This window comes from Schistocerca nitens, chromosome 5 (assembly GCF_023898315.1).
Source record: "Schistocerca nitens isolate TAMUIC-IGC-003100 chromosome 5, iqSchNite1.1, whole genome shotgun sequence".
NCBI lineage: Eukaryota > Metazoa > Arthropoda > Insecta > Orthoptera > Acrididae > Schistocerca > Schistocerca nitens.
Window position 1 is genome coordinate 453,362,596 of NC_064618.1, and position 14,858 is coordinate 453,377,453.

Sequence of the window (14,858 nt, forward strand, 5' to 3'; positions counted from 1 at the left end):
AATGAAAAAGGAAGTATCGAAGCAACAAAAATTAAACACAAAGAAACAAAACCAAAGTTGATTGATCGTGCAACGGGATACCTTTACGCAACTATTTCTCCAGAATAAATTTGTTACTTCCATGAAAATGTTGCATTATTCGACATCAGCTGCAAATTTTGTGACATCACTGCATCTATAAATCATTGTTGCTTTATTTCAGTAAGCAAAGGAGCGATTGATTAGGATACCTAACAATCTGTGACGGTAAATTGTTATCAAAAAAATATGTAACTTACATTGTCTTATCTTCTTTAATTTATAACACATCATAATGTACGAATTTAATCCAGTATGTATAATCATTTGTAATGTACGAAAAATAATATTTTCAGCAGCTGTATCAGAGGATTTAGGTGTGTCAGACTGAGTATATACAACAAACTGGTGGAGAGGAGAGGCAGTGATTGATCAAATTTGCCTAGTGATACAGCTCGATAGTGAGAAAAACTATGTATGTCCGATTGGCAGGAAAAAGTTAAAGGTGTACAAAATAAAGTTAAACATCAGAGAAGAGAATTACATTTCCGACCAATGGGGTAAAGAATATTTCAGTCGAGATTCTTAAGAAGAGGTGTATAACAACGTGCACCAGGCTCATGTAATAATAATGGTCTACGATGAGAAATCTGAACTGGAAAAACACTTTAAGCTGTTCTAGAAAATATTAAAACCGTGCGGTTGGGTTTCCACTGAGCAATCAGCGATCCGTTTTATTTAAGTAAATAAATTAGATGTGCTTTCTCTTAGTGAAGGCGGACGAACTTTCCAGAAAATATTTTTGATAACTTTACGTAAATTACAATCCCGTCACTAAGAGTGAGTATTTTAACACCACAAATGGGTTGACATAATTTATTACTAAATTTGGAATAGCATAAATTAGGACTACCAGCTGCTATGAGAGAAGTTAAACTTGCTACTTAAACAAATAATACTGAAACAGAACAACATCTTTGGCCATTTAAAACTCGGTGCAGAGATTTTAATTTCCCTCGGAAGCAAATTTTATGCACTGGAGCGTTAAGCAAGTAGAGTATTGAACGACTTAAAACATTTTTCAAGTGCCATTCATGAAAATCCAAATGCTTCGCATGCAAAGGCAGCGCTTTGAAAATTATCTTGCGCGGTTACTTTATCAGTAGTAAACATGCGATAATGTACATTTACTTGACTTCTTCTAGGTGGGCTTCGTAGCCTACAAGATTGTTAGTTTAAAACAATACTTATTAAGCACTGCTACCCAAATTCAGCCTTCGCCCACTGTCACCTGCATTTACAAACATGACAACACATCAGAACTAAATGGAAGTCAAAATACAAAACGTTCTACAACTGTACTCGATATAACGTTTTCTCAAAAACAGTGTGATTACTTACAACAGATGTGGATACATCATTCTCGTAAGTGGTAAAACACGGAAGTCGCATACCACACATAATTTTGCATATCATCGTTATCAATGTGCACGATCTAAAATACAAAATGCATGGAGTAAAAGTAGGTGCAAGAGCAACAGTAATAATTGAGAGTAGAAAAACACACATAACTACGAACAACGGAAAGACAAATCTAGCCATAGGAACCCACAAATCACGTACACACAGCTGTTTGCAGTTTGCCACATGTGTAGTTTTTTTACCGGCGTATGCATGTGAACCTGATTTATTTGTTTGGTTGTGACCATAAAAGTCCAAATTCGAAAGAAGGATCGTAAATGAAACACAGCACTTAGTTGAAAGCCTGCTATTTATGAACACAAACGTAAACAGCCAAAACAGAAGTGAACTACTGGTCAGAGAGTGCAGTTATTTATACAGACATCGAAAATTCCAAAATATAAAACGTTGCGTACATAAGAAATTCCAAAACCCTTTCAGGAATGATAAATACAAAATAACAACGGCGTGTGGTCGAGTTTGAACCAGGGCTGCATTGCCCACAATTCGTGGCAACATTAATGAGATACGCTACTATATCTTACATATGCTTATAAATGTACGATGAAATATGTACTATGAGACTGTATGTCGACAATAATCTAAAATCTCTGACTGTACACACTTTGGAAGACAATTCCAAATTTTCCCGCTCGCACTTGCACACGAGTGTTGCAACTACAAACAACTGTCTGTATGAGGAATTTGTGGATAACTATTCAGAGGTTTTATTCCGATGTCCATGGCGATTTTTTAAAGTTTACTAGTACTGTTTTTTTCGCACATACTATTACCCGATGCATATTATTCGTATATATTAAGTCACCTACATTGACAGTCATCCTGTTGATAACTGTACATGGCATCCGAATGTGTTTTATATAAATTAGAGGAATTTTCTTTTAGGGAAAACTACATCTTTTGTACTTGTAAAACGTTTTACATTTTAACTTCCATTTAATTCTACTGTGCTATTATGTTTGTAAATGTCCTTGAGAATGAGAATCTCGAAACTATCTAGAAGCGATTCACACAGGTATACTTTAAATTAACATTCTGGTGAAAACAATGTGTTCTTCAAATACATTTATTCGTTATCAACGTGATTCTCGGCAGCAAAAACACAATTATTACAAGTTAACATATGTAATTTGCTTAATTACATATAAATAATATAATTCTATGATAGCGACGTACGAATTGTAGTGACGGTAGATAGGAGGTACATGTTGATGGTCACAAATCTAAAGTAAACAAAAGTACAAATTCAAACGTAAGTTTCGAACACTTTATTACGCTACTGGTTTCGACGTTACATTACATCTTCATCAGTCGCCTGCACAAATAACAAAATAATCAAGAGTAACAGTCAACAATAATAATGACGGCAATTATGTGATGAACAAACAATTGTTTGGGACAAGTAAATGTTGCCAACGGTCACATAATACGTGTATAAGAATCAGATAATATAACGGGGAGGTTAAAATAATAATTGCCAAAATTCAATCGAGCAGTAATCAAGAATGGGCCGCACTAGTATCTCATATGCGGTCTCCTTTACAAATGGACCACACCTTCCAGAAATTCTCCCGATAAACTGTAGTCGACCATTCGCCTTTCCCACTTCAGTCCTTACATGTTCGTTCCATTTCATTTCGCTTTGCTGTATTACGCCTGGATATTTATGCGACCTCACTGTGTCAAGTACTACACAGCTAATGCCGTATTTGATCATTGTGGGACTATTTTTCCCATTCACTTAAATTTTTCTACATTTACAGCTAGCTGCCATTCATCACTCCAACTAGAAATTTTGTCCAAATGATCTTGTATCCTCTTGAAGTCACCCTGCGACGACGTCTTTCCATTCACAACAGCAGTACTAGCAAACACTCACAGATTACTGCTTGCCTTGTCCGTCAGATCGTTTATGTGTACAGGAAATAGGAGCGGTCCTATCATGCTTCCCTGGGGCATACCTGACGATACCCTTGTCTCGAGGTATCAGTATGTTGTAGGTAACACGTGACGGTCAGTAACTGTTGGATTCAATGACCAATAATTTGAGGCCAGGACTCAGTCTGCTCAGTTTAAGCATACGGAGGCATAGATCTGGCGTCAGTTAGCAGATTGCCTCGCCACCAGACAACAGCCATCGGTTTATTCAACTTGCAGCACAGTTATCTTTCTCTCTGGCAAGTCGCATAACTGCAAAGGCTGCTGCAGGGACATACGACACTGAAAGTGCTATATGCCATCTAGCTGGATTGACCAAGTGTGTAGACATTCATAGCAGCGCTGTCAATCTGAACATGCTTGCACCTGATGATCATTACAGTTTTATTTGTCAGTTGAGGTCAGATATGCAAGAAGAGCAATACTAAATTCTATCGCATCTAAAGCAAATAATTATTTGAGAGACTTGCTGTGGTGGCTATAAGCAGCTATTGTAGTACTAACGTAGTGTTTTAATTTCATTTTTGCCGACTTAAGACTTGCTACAAATGTCCTGTTGCCACCAAAGATCGCGTATATTCTATATTATCTTTTAACGTGGAAATATTTACAAAATAATTCCTGTACATCATGCTTTATCGTCATTTTAACTAGAGGTGTTTGTTGTTTGTTACAGAATGAAACGTCATCGTCCTCATCATCATCGCTGTGGCCTGAACCCGCAGGTTAGTTGGCAGTGCCTTCTCATTCATCTTATTTAACCATAACATCGTCTTTCTGAACAGATACACTTTCGTAGAGTACTTTTGTTTGGCCCTCCCAATTTCTGGACAGGCGTTCTTTTGTTTATCTATTTTTTATGTTACTACTTTCATTCCGTAATTGTCTTTAAAAGCACGCTCGACAGATCTTTCTCGCACGTTTCACACACACACACACACACAAACATATATATATATATATATATATATATATATATATATATATATATATATATATATATATATATTGCGTAGCGCTCTTGATTATGATACTAAATCTTTTGCATTCTGGTTTTATTCAAGCTCATACGTACTTCTTTTTTAGTTTTAATTGCTTAATTTTTGGCACATTTAGGCATGTACATGGCTCCATGCTCACCATTATCTTTTTCCTTCTTAATCCTGCTCATTGAAAACGACTCATTCGGCTCTTATGTTCCATTTATTTAAAGGCAAATCCTGTAGGTTTGTTTAGGCCAACTGCTTTAAATTACCATACATTCTTAATCCAGGTTTAGCACAAATCAATACGAGACTGCTTCATTTGAAGTTGGTGTAATATCCCCTGTCACTACACGCTTCTTAAGCGCAATACTGACTTTCCTTGTAGAACAATTATCTCCTTACCGATAATATGCGTAGTCATGTATTTGATACATGGAACATGCATTTCAAAAGAACGCGTTTTTCCCAGAGGCATTTGCTTATGTTACTATAAATCTGTGTTCTGCTAATAATTTCTGCAGGTGAACGTCTGTCTGTCGCTATCACACAGCCAAGATATCATATTTGGTACAACTGCTTCCGCTTTATTCCATCTGAAGTATTTCTTTTACTGATGATATGATGACTAAACTGCTTATACTCCACTTATCGTGAGATAAATAATATGTTTGGATATAGGCTTCATGTTATTCAGTTTCTGTTATAAACATGTTTTATTATCACTATCTATCATCACATAATCTGCAGACAAAAGAGCTATAAATTCGATGTTTCTATCGTTCAACGGTGACGTATGAATGGGATACAGTGAGCTGCATTGTTTTGTATTGAATCATCTTGAGAATAATGCGTCATGGCCAATCTCTGGCAAGGCTATAATACTTTCCTTTCATTGTCTTGCAGTTGCTCTGTAGTATATGACTTTAGTTACTGAAAAGGGAAAAAGTGACCGAAAACTAGTACTAGACAATCCATCGGCGATCGCTTCAAAATCCCTGCTGGATATGCAAAGGTAACAAAATAAGCAGCGTCCTTTCCAAAGGTACTACCCTGCCGTATGCCGTAATCAATAAAGAGAAACCAATGAGGTCCGATATTTGGGTGGCTGGACGGAAAACCGAGCACCGCTATCACAGAACGCGAGACCACTGCCTTAACCACTGGGCCATCTCACTGGATGTTTGTCACTAAGGGAATATAGTAACTCGGTCTGTGCACATGCATAGGATTATTTTAAGGATACTGACAAAAGAATATGTGTAAACTATGAGATACAAAATTATGAATATATTTTTCTTAGGAATACAGCTTGTTTTTTCCTCTTCAAATACATGTTACTTGCGGTGACCTGCTTTGTAACACTTCATCAACATAATCAAAACTAAAGGAGCTGCTTTCTAGTAGGAAAAAACAACATTTTGCGGCTTATAGACTGTTTATTTATACAAATGGCAGAGTTTATGTTATATACAAAGATCATGACCGTCTTGCACGTTTTCTCCATTTGACGTCTGCGAACGCTTCAGAGATTCTGAGGGTCCTGCAGCCGCAACTGGTATCGTGCTTTAACTGTGTTTGCTATATTCTGAAATAATATGTATATATTGAACGAATATGAACGAATTTAGCGGAAGTGTGAAGAAATAAGAAAAAGAAATATCACAACAAATTATTTGGTCTGAGAACTTGTGTAGGAAGTATACAGAATATTTCCGTGAGAGCGTGCAAATATTTAACAGAACGTAAAGGTTGCTCCACCGAAGAATTTGAGGTAGAGTACCTGGGGTCGGAGAAGCCAGTTTAAGTACACATTACTGTGTACTTTTTTATTTATATTCGTTACAGTTAACTGTAAATACCGTCATTGACGCAATTAACGTATATTTGTGCTGTGTCTTACAAAATGTCCTCAAACTGACGGCCATCAACCTAAGTGCAAGTATGACATCGGCGAGCAAGATTCTGACGTACCCTTGTGTGTTTCGAATCACATCACAGGCAGTTGCAATTCTGGCAACTAATACCATCTCCGTATCCACTGCGGGGTTTCATACACAAGTGACATTTAGATATCCCCATAATAATCAAAGGGATTCAGGTCAGGCGACAAGGCCACGGAATAGGACCCACCCTTCCAACCCAGCTACCAGGAAATACGGTATTGAGATGGTTGCGGACATTCACAGGTGAGGCGGCGCACCTTCATGTAGTATCCACATCGTCTCACGAACAGCCAAGGGTACGTTTCAAAGTCCGTGAGTTCCGCGGAGCGCCCCAGTCTGCTCTCTCACGATGTCTAATGACTACTGAGGTCGCTGACATGGAGTACCTGGCAGTAGGTGGCAGCAAAATGCACCTAATATGAAAAAGGTATGTTTTTTGGGGTGTCCGGATAGTTTTAATCACTTAATATACACTCCTGGAAATTGAAATAAGAACACCGTGAATTCATTGTCCCAGGAAGGGGAAACTTTATTGACACATTCCTGGGGTCAGATACATCACATGATCACACTGACAGAACCACAGGCACATAGACACAGGCAACAGAGCATGCACAATGTCGGCACTAGTACAGTGTATATCCACCTTTCGCAGCAATGCAGGCTGCTATTCTCCCATGGAGACGATCGTAGAGATGCTGGATGTAGTCCTGTGGAACGGCTTGCCATGCCATTCCCACCTGGCGCCTCAGTTGGACCAGCGTTCGTGCTGGACGTGCAGACCGCGTGAGACGACGCTTCATCCAGTCCCAAACATGCTCAATGGGGGACAGATCCGGAGATCTTGCTGGCCAGGGTAGTTGACTTACACCTTCTAGAGCACGTTGGGTGGCACGGGATACATGCGGACGTGCATTGCCCTGTTGGAACAGCAAGTTCCCTTGCCGGTCTAGGACTGGTAGAACGATGGGTTCGATGACGGTTTGGATGTACCGTGCACTATTCAGTGTCCCCTCGACGATCACCAGTGGTGTACGGCCAGTGTAGGAGATCGCTCCCCACACCATGATGCCGGGTGTTGGCCCTGTGTGCCTAGGTCGTATGCAGTCCTGATTGTGGCGCTCACCTGCACGGCGCCAAACACGCATACGACCATCATTGACACCAAGGCAGAAGCGACTCTCATCGCTGAAGACGACACGTCTCCATTCGTCCCTCCATTCACGCCTGTCGCGACACCACTGGAGGCGGGCTGCACGATGTTGGGGCGTGAGCGGAAGACGGCCTAACGGTGTGCGGGACCGTAGCCCAGCTTCATGGAGACGGTTGCGAATGGTCCTCGCCGATACCCCAGGAGCAACAGTGTCCCTAATTTGCTGGGAAGTGGCGGTGCGGTCCCCTACGGCACTGCGCAGGATGCTACGGTCTTGGCGTGCATCCGTGCGTCGCTGCGGTCCGGTCCCAGGTCGACGGGCACGTGCACCTTCCGCCGACCACTGGCGACAACATCGATGTACTGTGGAGACCTCACGCCCCACGTGTTGAGCAATTCGGCGGTACGTCCACCCGGCCTCCCGCATGCCCACTATACGCCCTCGCTCAAAGTCTGTCAACTGCACATACGGTTCACGTCCACGCTGTCGCGGCATGCTACCAGTGTTAAAGACTGCGATGGAGCTCCGTATGCCACGGCAAACTGGCTGACACTGACGGCGGCGGTGCACAAATGCTGCGCAGCTAGCGCCATTCGACGGCCAACACCGCGGTTCCTGGTGTGTCCGCTGTGCCGTGCGTGTGATCATTGCTTGTACAGCCCTCTCGCAGTGTCCGGAGCAAGTATGGTGGGTCTGACACACCGGTGTCAATGTGTTCTTTTTTCCATTTCCAGGAGTGTATATCACTGAATGTATCTGCAAAATTATATCACTGTACGGCACACAGTGATAGACACTTAGACGTGCCAAAAACTAGCTTCCGCTTACATTAGCGTGCAGTAAAACTTCAGCATAAAGAGTGACGTTTTAATTTATCACTTCCTTACTACTAATCCCATTAGCATCACGCTTTGCGTATAGTATCCACGTAAACCACTGAATGCAGCTGCAACATAATATCACCGTACAGCAAACAGTTCAGGAGATATGACGCCAGAAATAATGAGATGCCTCAAAAACGCGCTTCTGCTTAAAATGAAGCGCAAATTACCTAACCTTAAATTTCCCAGTATTTCGTAATGAGATCCCTTAGTGACTTCCAACAAACTTTAAGTACAATTTCAATTTTTTAAAATTTTTTCTCACTTACATGGTCATCGTCAAGAGTAACTGAATTAGAGCGCTGTTGTGTTGTTGCAGTACATTGGGAAGAACTCGTGGCTGGTCTCTGTCGGGGCTTTATACTGGTACCACGTAAAAACTGGCGTGCTCGATTATTTCTCGTCAACATCTCCACATCTTAATTTTATTGATTTTTTTATTAGGAAACAATGCGTAAAAATTAAGTACTTTTCATAAAAGTATATAAAAATTACTTTGTTATTTGCTTACCTTGGAAGAAGATTTAAAAATGAACTGCATCGTCATCATCATCATCATCATCATCATCATCATCATCATCACCACCACCACCACCACCATATTCCTTCTCTGGAGGGTCAGGAACAGAGATACTGAAAGTAGATGGCTGCGAATATAACTACGTTTTCTTCATGCTAATGAGCCTATTTTCAGAAGGAACAAAATTTTTGCATGAGCTGTTGCTCCTCACAAACAGCCATTCATTGTGGGAGTAACGACCCTAACGAGCCTATTCCTCTTTTTCACTTTCATAAGATTCATCTTACTAAAAACTGACTCTTTCGCTGTCAGTATTTCAATGTGGAAGGGATAAAAATCACAACACAAACTCTGTTAGGGTTGGGAATTCTCTCTCGCCAAATAACATCCACTTCTTAGGACTATCTAGAAAATGGTTATGAATGTTCGTAGGTAGGTCTTCACAAGGTCTAAGAAGACATTTACGAGCTTCATTGGCACATATGTGAATCAAATGACATATAATTGAGAATAATTAGTTCAGGACATTTTTCAGTTAACCGAATAGCAATAGAGTTTCTTGGCCCCATCATAGAATTACAACCATCAAAAGCAGATCGTAATATTGTTTATAGGAACACTGTACTCAGGAAATGAAAGCACTAGATTAGAATAAAGATTTTTACCTGTTGTACCTTCTTTTGCGTTATTATACTCATCATGCTTTAAAATTTCACAAAGATTCCAAAATTTACTTTCAGTTTCATTAGTGTCTTTATCAAAATATCGTTCTTATGCATGAGTGCTATCACGTTTTTTAACATCTGGGAACATTTAGTGCGACACATACGTACAACATCGATGATTTTAGAATCAGAAAAGCAGCACGTAACTACGCTCTCCAGGTGATCTGCAACGTTAAAAGGGAGATTGTATTCTGCCACGAATCCTGTCATTTTAATTTCAGCAATGTCAGCCTGATTATTTGAAGACACATCAGCTGTAGCTGATTTCACGAACGCACTCAAAATTGTCTGGCTTTTGGATGACACCACCTTCATTTTTCTAACATGATTTTCACTTATAGAATTTTTCAGATTCTACATCCAGCCCTTTCACAGTTTGATTCATCAGCGCCCAACCGACCTTTAAATTCAGGATTAATTTTCCATACTTTTCCATATTTTTTTCGCCTCTTACGTTTAAACACGCCAGCTGTAGATTTCTTGGCAGTACCAGGACCACAATCCCCTTCTTCTATTTCCGTTGACACAATTTTGCTCTATTTAACACCTTATAAATCGCTCACTGTCCTCACCTGAGCCAACAAGTTAACCGTAATCTTTTTCATTTATGTATGAGCACCGCGCAGAAAGCAAAGCAGTCAATACGGTGAATTTCTCAGGGGATTCATCTGGAGGAATAACCTACGTTGACTTATGCAGCTATAGAGTAATGCAGTCGGGAATCCCACCGCTGAACAGACTGGCATATAGGCTGGTCAAAATCGTATTTGTAAAATAAACAGTCAAAAAGTAAATTAAAAAAAACTAAACTCGGTCCGAATAGTCTATGAAGGCCCAACGGTACCGACCGGCCGCCGTGTCATCCTCAGCCCACAGGAGTCACTTGATGCAATATGGCCGGCCGGAGTGGCCGAACGGTTCTAGGCGCTACAGTCTGGAACCGCTCGACCGCTACGGTCGCAGGTTCGAATCCTACCTCGGGCATGGATGTGTGTGATGTCCGTAGGTTAGTTAGGTTTAAGTCGTTCTAAGTTCTAGGGGACTGATGACCTCAGATGTTGAGTCCCATAGTACTCAGAGCCATTTTTGACGCGATATGGAGGGGCACGTGGTCAGCACACCGTTCTCACGGCCGTTTTGTAATTTTACGAGGATGGAGCCGGTACTTCTCAATCAAGCAGCTCCTCAGTTTGCCTCACAAGGGCTGAGTGCAGCCCGCTTGCCAGCAGCGCTCGGCAGACCGGATGGTCACCCATCCGCGCTTAAGTTCGGTGATCTGACCGTAACCGGTGTTACCACTGCGGCATGGCCGTTAAAATAATAAAAACATGAAATCTTAACAATGGTAAGCATTTCAAAAGATCGTACAATAGACGAGTGATCCGAAGGGTGGGTCTCATGTTTGTGCACCATCTTAAAATACCAGATCGTACGGTTAGCAACGCTGACTGCCGCATACGCTCATTTCGCAAAGCCAAAAGCTGTGCGAAGTGGCAGAGATGCGCACTACAAGTGATTGTCTCCCTTCTGACAAGGCAAAATTGCCATCGCACCCCCTACAGATTTAGTGGTAAAATGGCACGTTGGATAGCCCCGTCGTAAACTGAAATTACATCAAGCATAAAAATAGGTACAAGGTGTACTGAACAGTGAAAAAAGAAGCGAAATAGAAACAGTGAACAGTCGAAGCTCAAGATGTACAACACTGAGCGAATTGCAAGCAGTTCAGTACAACTTATTCCTGTTTTCATCCTTGATCTGTGTCCAGTTTTCCACTGGCTGTCGACTGGGCCATTTTACCACTAAATCTGAGGGGGTTGTGATGGGGAGCTTCCCTTGTGAGAACTGCCGGAGGAATTGAATGACGAGGGCAGACCGTAATATTACGGGCGCGGCAGTACTCGCCAAGGTGCAGCGAACGTAACATTACGGGCGCGGCATTATTCGCAACGTCGTCAGCAACGTAAAATTACGTGCGTGACACTCTTAAGTGTTAAGAATTTCACATTCTTTCGACGGAAAGATTTTAAGATTCGTAACTGAATAGTGGAAGGATGAGGATCGTCATTGCCTTACGGGATGAGAGATTTTTGTGCTCTAACATGAGATGTCCAGGGAACTTCAACGAATGAAATTCGTACAAGTGCCAGTAGCACTCGTGCTCTGAGGATTTTGTACAAAATTATATATATAGGTGATAATAATAATAATTTCGTGTGGCGAAATGGCCTGGTGCAAGTTTTTCTATTCGACGCCACTAAGACGATTTGCGTATCCCTAACATACCTCAGTTATCCAACTAGAGAAAGAGGACCTACAGTTTAATGTGGAATCCGAACCATGTATTGTCTCTGGCGACTTGCCGCATCCTTGAAATGTGAAGGCCAGGTTATACACTACTGGCTATTAAACTTGCTACACCAAGAAGAAATGCAGATGATAAACGGGTATTCATTTGACAAATATATTATACTAGAACTGACATGTGATTACATTTTCACGCAAATTTGGGTGCATAGATCCTGAGAAATGAGTACCCAGAACAACCACCTCTGGCCGTAATAACGGCCTTGATACGCCTGGGCATTGAGTCAAACTGAGCTTGGATGGCGTGTACTGGTACAGCTGCCCATGCAGCTTCAACAGGATACTACAGTTCATCAAGAGTAGTGACTGGCGTATTGTGACGAGCCAGGTGCTCGGCCACCATTAACCAGACGTTTTCAATTGGTGAGAGATCTGGCCAGGGCAGTAGTCGAACATTTTCTGTAACCGGAAAGGCCCGTAAAGGACCTGCAAGATGCGGTCGTGCATTATCCTGCTGAAATGTAGTGTTTCGCAGGGATCGAATGAAGGGTAGAGCCACGGGTCGTAACGCTTCTGAAATGTAACGTCCACTGTTCAAAGTGCCGTCAATACGAACAAGAGGTGACCGAGGCGTGTAACCAATGACACCCCATACCATCAGGCCAGGTGATACGCCAGTATGGCGACGACGAATACACGCTTCCTATGTGCGTTCACCGCGATGTCGCCAAACACGGATGCGACCATCATGCTGCTGTAAACAGAACCTGGATACATCCGATAAAAATGACGTTTTGCCATTCGTGCACCCAGGTTCGTCGTTGAGTATACCATGGCAGGTGCTCCTGTCTGTGATGCAGCGTCAAGGGTAACCGCAGTCATGGTCTCCGAGATGATAGTCCATGCTGCTGCAAACGTCTTCGAACTGTTCGTGCAGATGGTTGTTGTCTTGCAAACGTCCCCATCTGTTCATTCAGGGATCGAGACGTGGCTGCACGATCCGTTACGGCCATGCGGATAAGATGCCTGTCATCTCGACTGCTAGTGATACGAGGCCGTTGGGATCCAGGACGGCGTTTCGTATTACCCTCCTGAACCCGCCGATTCCATATTCTGCTAACAGTCATTGGATCTCGACCAACGCGAGCAGCAATGTCACGATACGATGAACCGCAATCGCGATAGGCTACAATCCAACCTTTATCAAAGTCGGAAACGTGATGGTACGCATTTCTCCTCCTTACACGAGGCATCACAACAACGTTTCACCAGGCAACGCCGGTCAACTGCAGTTTGTGTATGAGAAATCGGTTGGAAACTTTCCTCATGTCAGCACGTTGTAGGTGTCGCCACCGGCGCCAACCTTGTGTGAATGCTCTGAAAAGCTAATAATTTGCATATCACAGCATCTTCTTCCTGTCGGTTAAATTTCGCGTCTGTAGCACGTCATCTTCGTGGTGTAGCAATTTTAATGGCCAGTAGTGTAAAACGTAGACTGAAAAATCCTTAGTCTGACAGGGATTCGACCCCACGATTTCTCGGATTCCAGGCACGTGATCTACCGGTTGTTTTCGTTCATACTTGTTTGTTTCTTCGTTGTTTTTCGTTAGCCCTTCTATGCGGATATCGCATGACATTTATTTTGTTATATTGATGGAAACTTTCTTCAGTTTTTACGGTTCCACACCGCAATCGATAAAAAAGAAACCCTTGTAAGATCACTTTGTTGTCCGTCCTTCTGTTTGTCTGTCCGACAGTTAAGAAACCTTTTTCTCAGGAACGGGTACAGGTAACAAGTTGAATTTTATGTCACATACTAAGGTCTACTGTCCCTTGGTGGTGTAAAGAACGTAAGCTTCTAAGTTAATGCGATCAAAAGACACTGCCATTTATGTCAGTTTGACAGTCGAAATCTCACTTACTAAAACCTGTAGGGTACTTCCCGTTGATCTAGAATCAAGAAAATTGGGAAGAAGCAATGTTTCACAGAACAAGTAAAGGGAAAAATCCTAAATTTGTTAAATTCTAATTATATTACATTAAAAAAATATTTTGCCATTAGAACTTACGTTCCGTTCATCATCCATTAAAGGCGTAATAGAAAAATATTACTGCATGCAAACATAAAACTTAAGTAAATAAAAAATACTTCATAAAAATTTCTCACGCTACGTATATAAACTGAAGTGCCCTACTCGCTTCTTTTTGTATGTCCGGTCTAGCCTGAGGAACTACTGTAGAGAATTTGATACGGTCTTGGAATTCCCGGGATCGATATCTTGCCAATATCGATATCGACAGTAGGCAAAAATGACGACATTCCCGATTCCCGCGATGGATTAACTATGTGTATACATAATGAAATTTGTACGAAAACCACAGTGCGCGAGTGTACTCACATTTGACAATTTTTTTTTATTAGACAGAGTGGTCAGGTCACTGACCGAACACGTTGAGTTAGCATGCTGGCTAGACCAGAAGCACCGACGTGCGTATACATAGTTCATCTACAGGTTCTGATGAAAGAGTTTGCGAGTATTAAAATGTGTGACGTATATATGGTGGTATGTTTTGATTGAATTGACTAAGAAGCTTAAGTTATTTACGCCGCCAATGAACAATAGACCCAAGTATTTGACATAAATTTCAACTTGATAACTCTACCCGTTTCTGAGAAAAAGTGGCCTTAAGTGTCAGATAGACAGACAGAAGATGGACAACAAAGTGATGTTATAAGGGTTCCTTTTTTACCGACTAAGGTATAGACCCCGTGTAACTTATAACGTGTTCTCAAGTCTGCATCGTCAGTACTTGCTAGTTGTTGCCTTACCTTGTTTCATCGAGTATCTTCCCCTTGAAGCTGACTAATATTTTTACACATTTTCACATAATAGAGTCCATAGG

At 41.5% G+C, this 14,858-nt stretch overlaps 1 long non-coding RNA gene across 1 annotated transcript in view; it reads left to right on the forward strand.

Annotated features, from left to right (window-relative positions):
* The window catches only part of LOC126260127 (uncharacterized), a 674,168-nt gene that overhangs the window by 548,852 nt on the left and 110,458 nt on the right, over nucleotides 1-14,858 (forward strand). The window contains exon 2 of the long non-coding RNA XR_007546606.1: nucleotides 4,115-4,163. This is a non-coding gene — a long non-coding RNA (uncharacterized LOC126260127). The remainder of the gene's footprint in view (nucleotides 1-4,114; nucleotides 4,164-14,858) is intronic.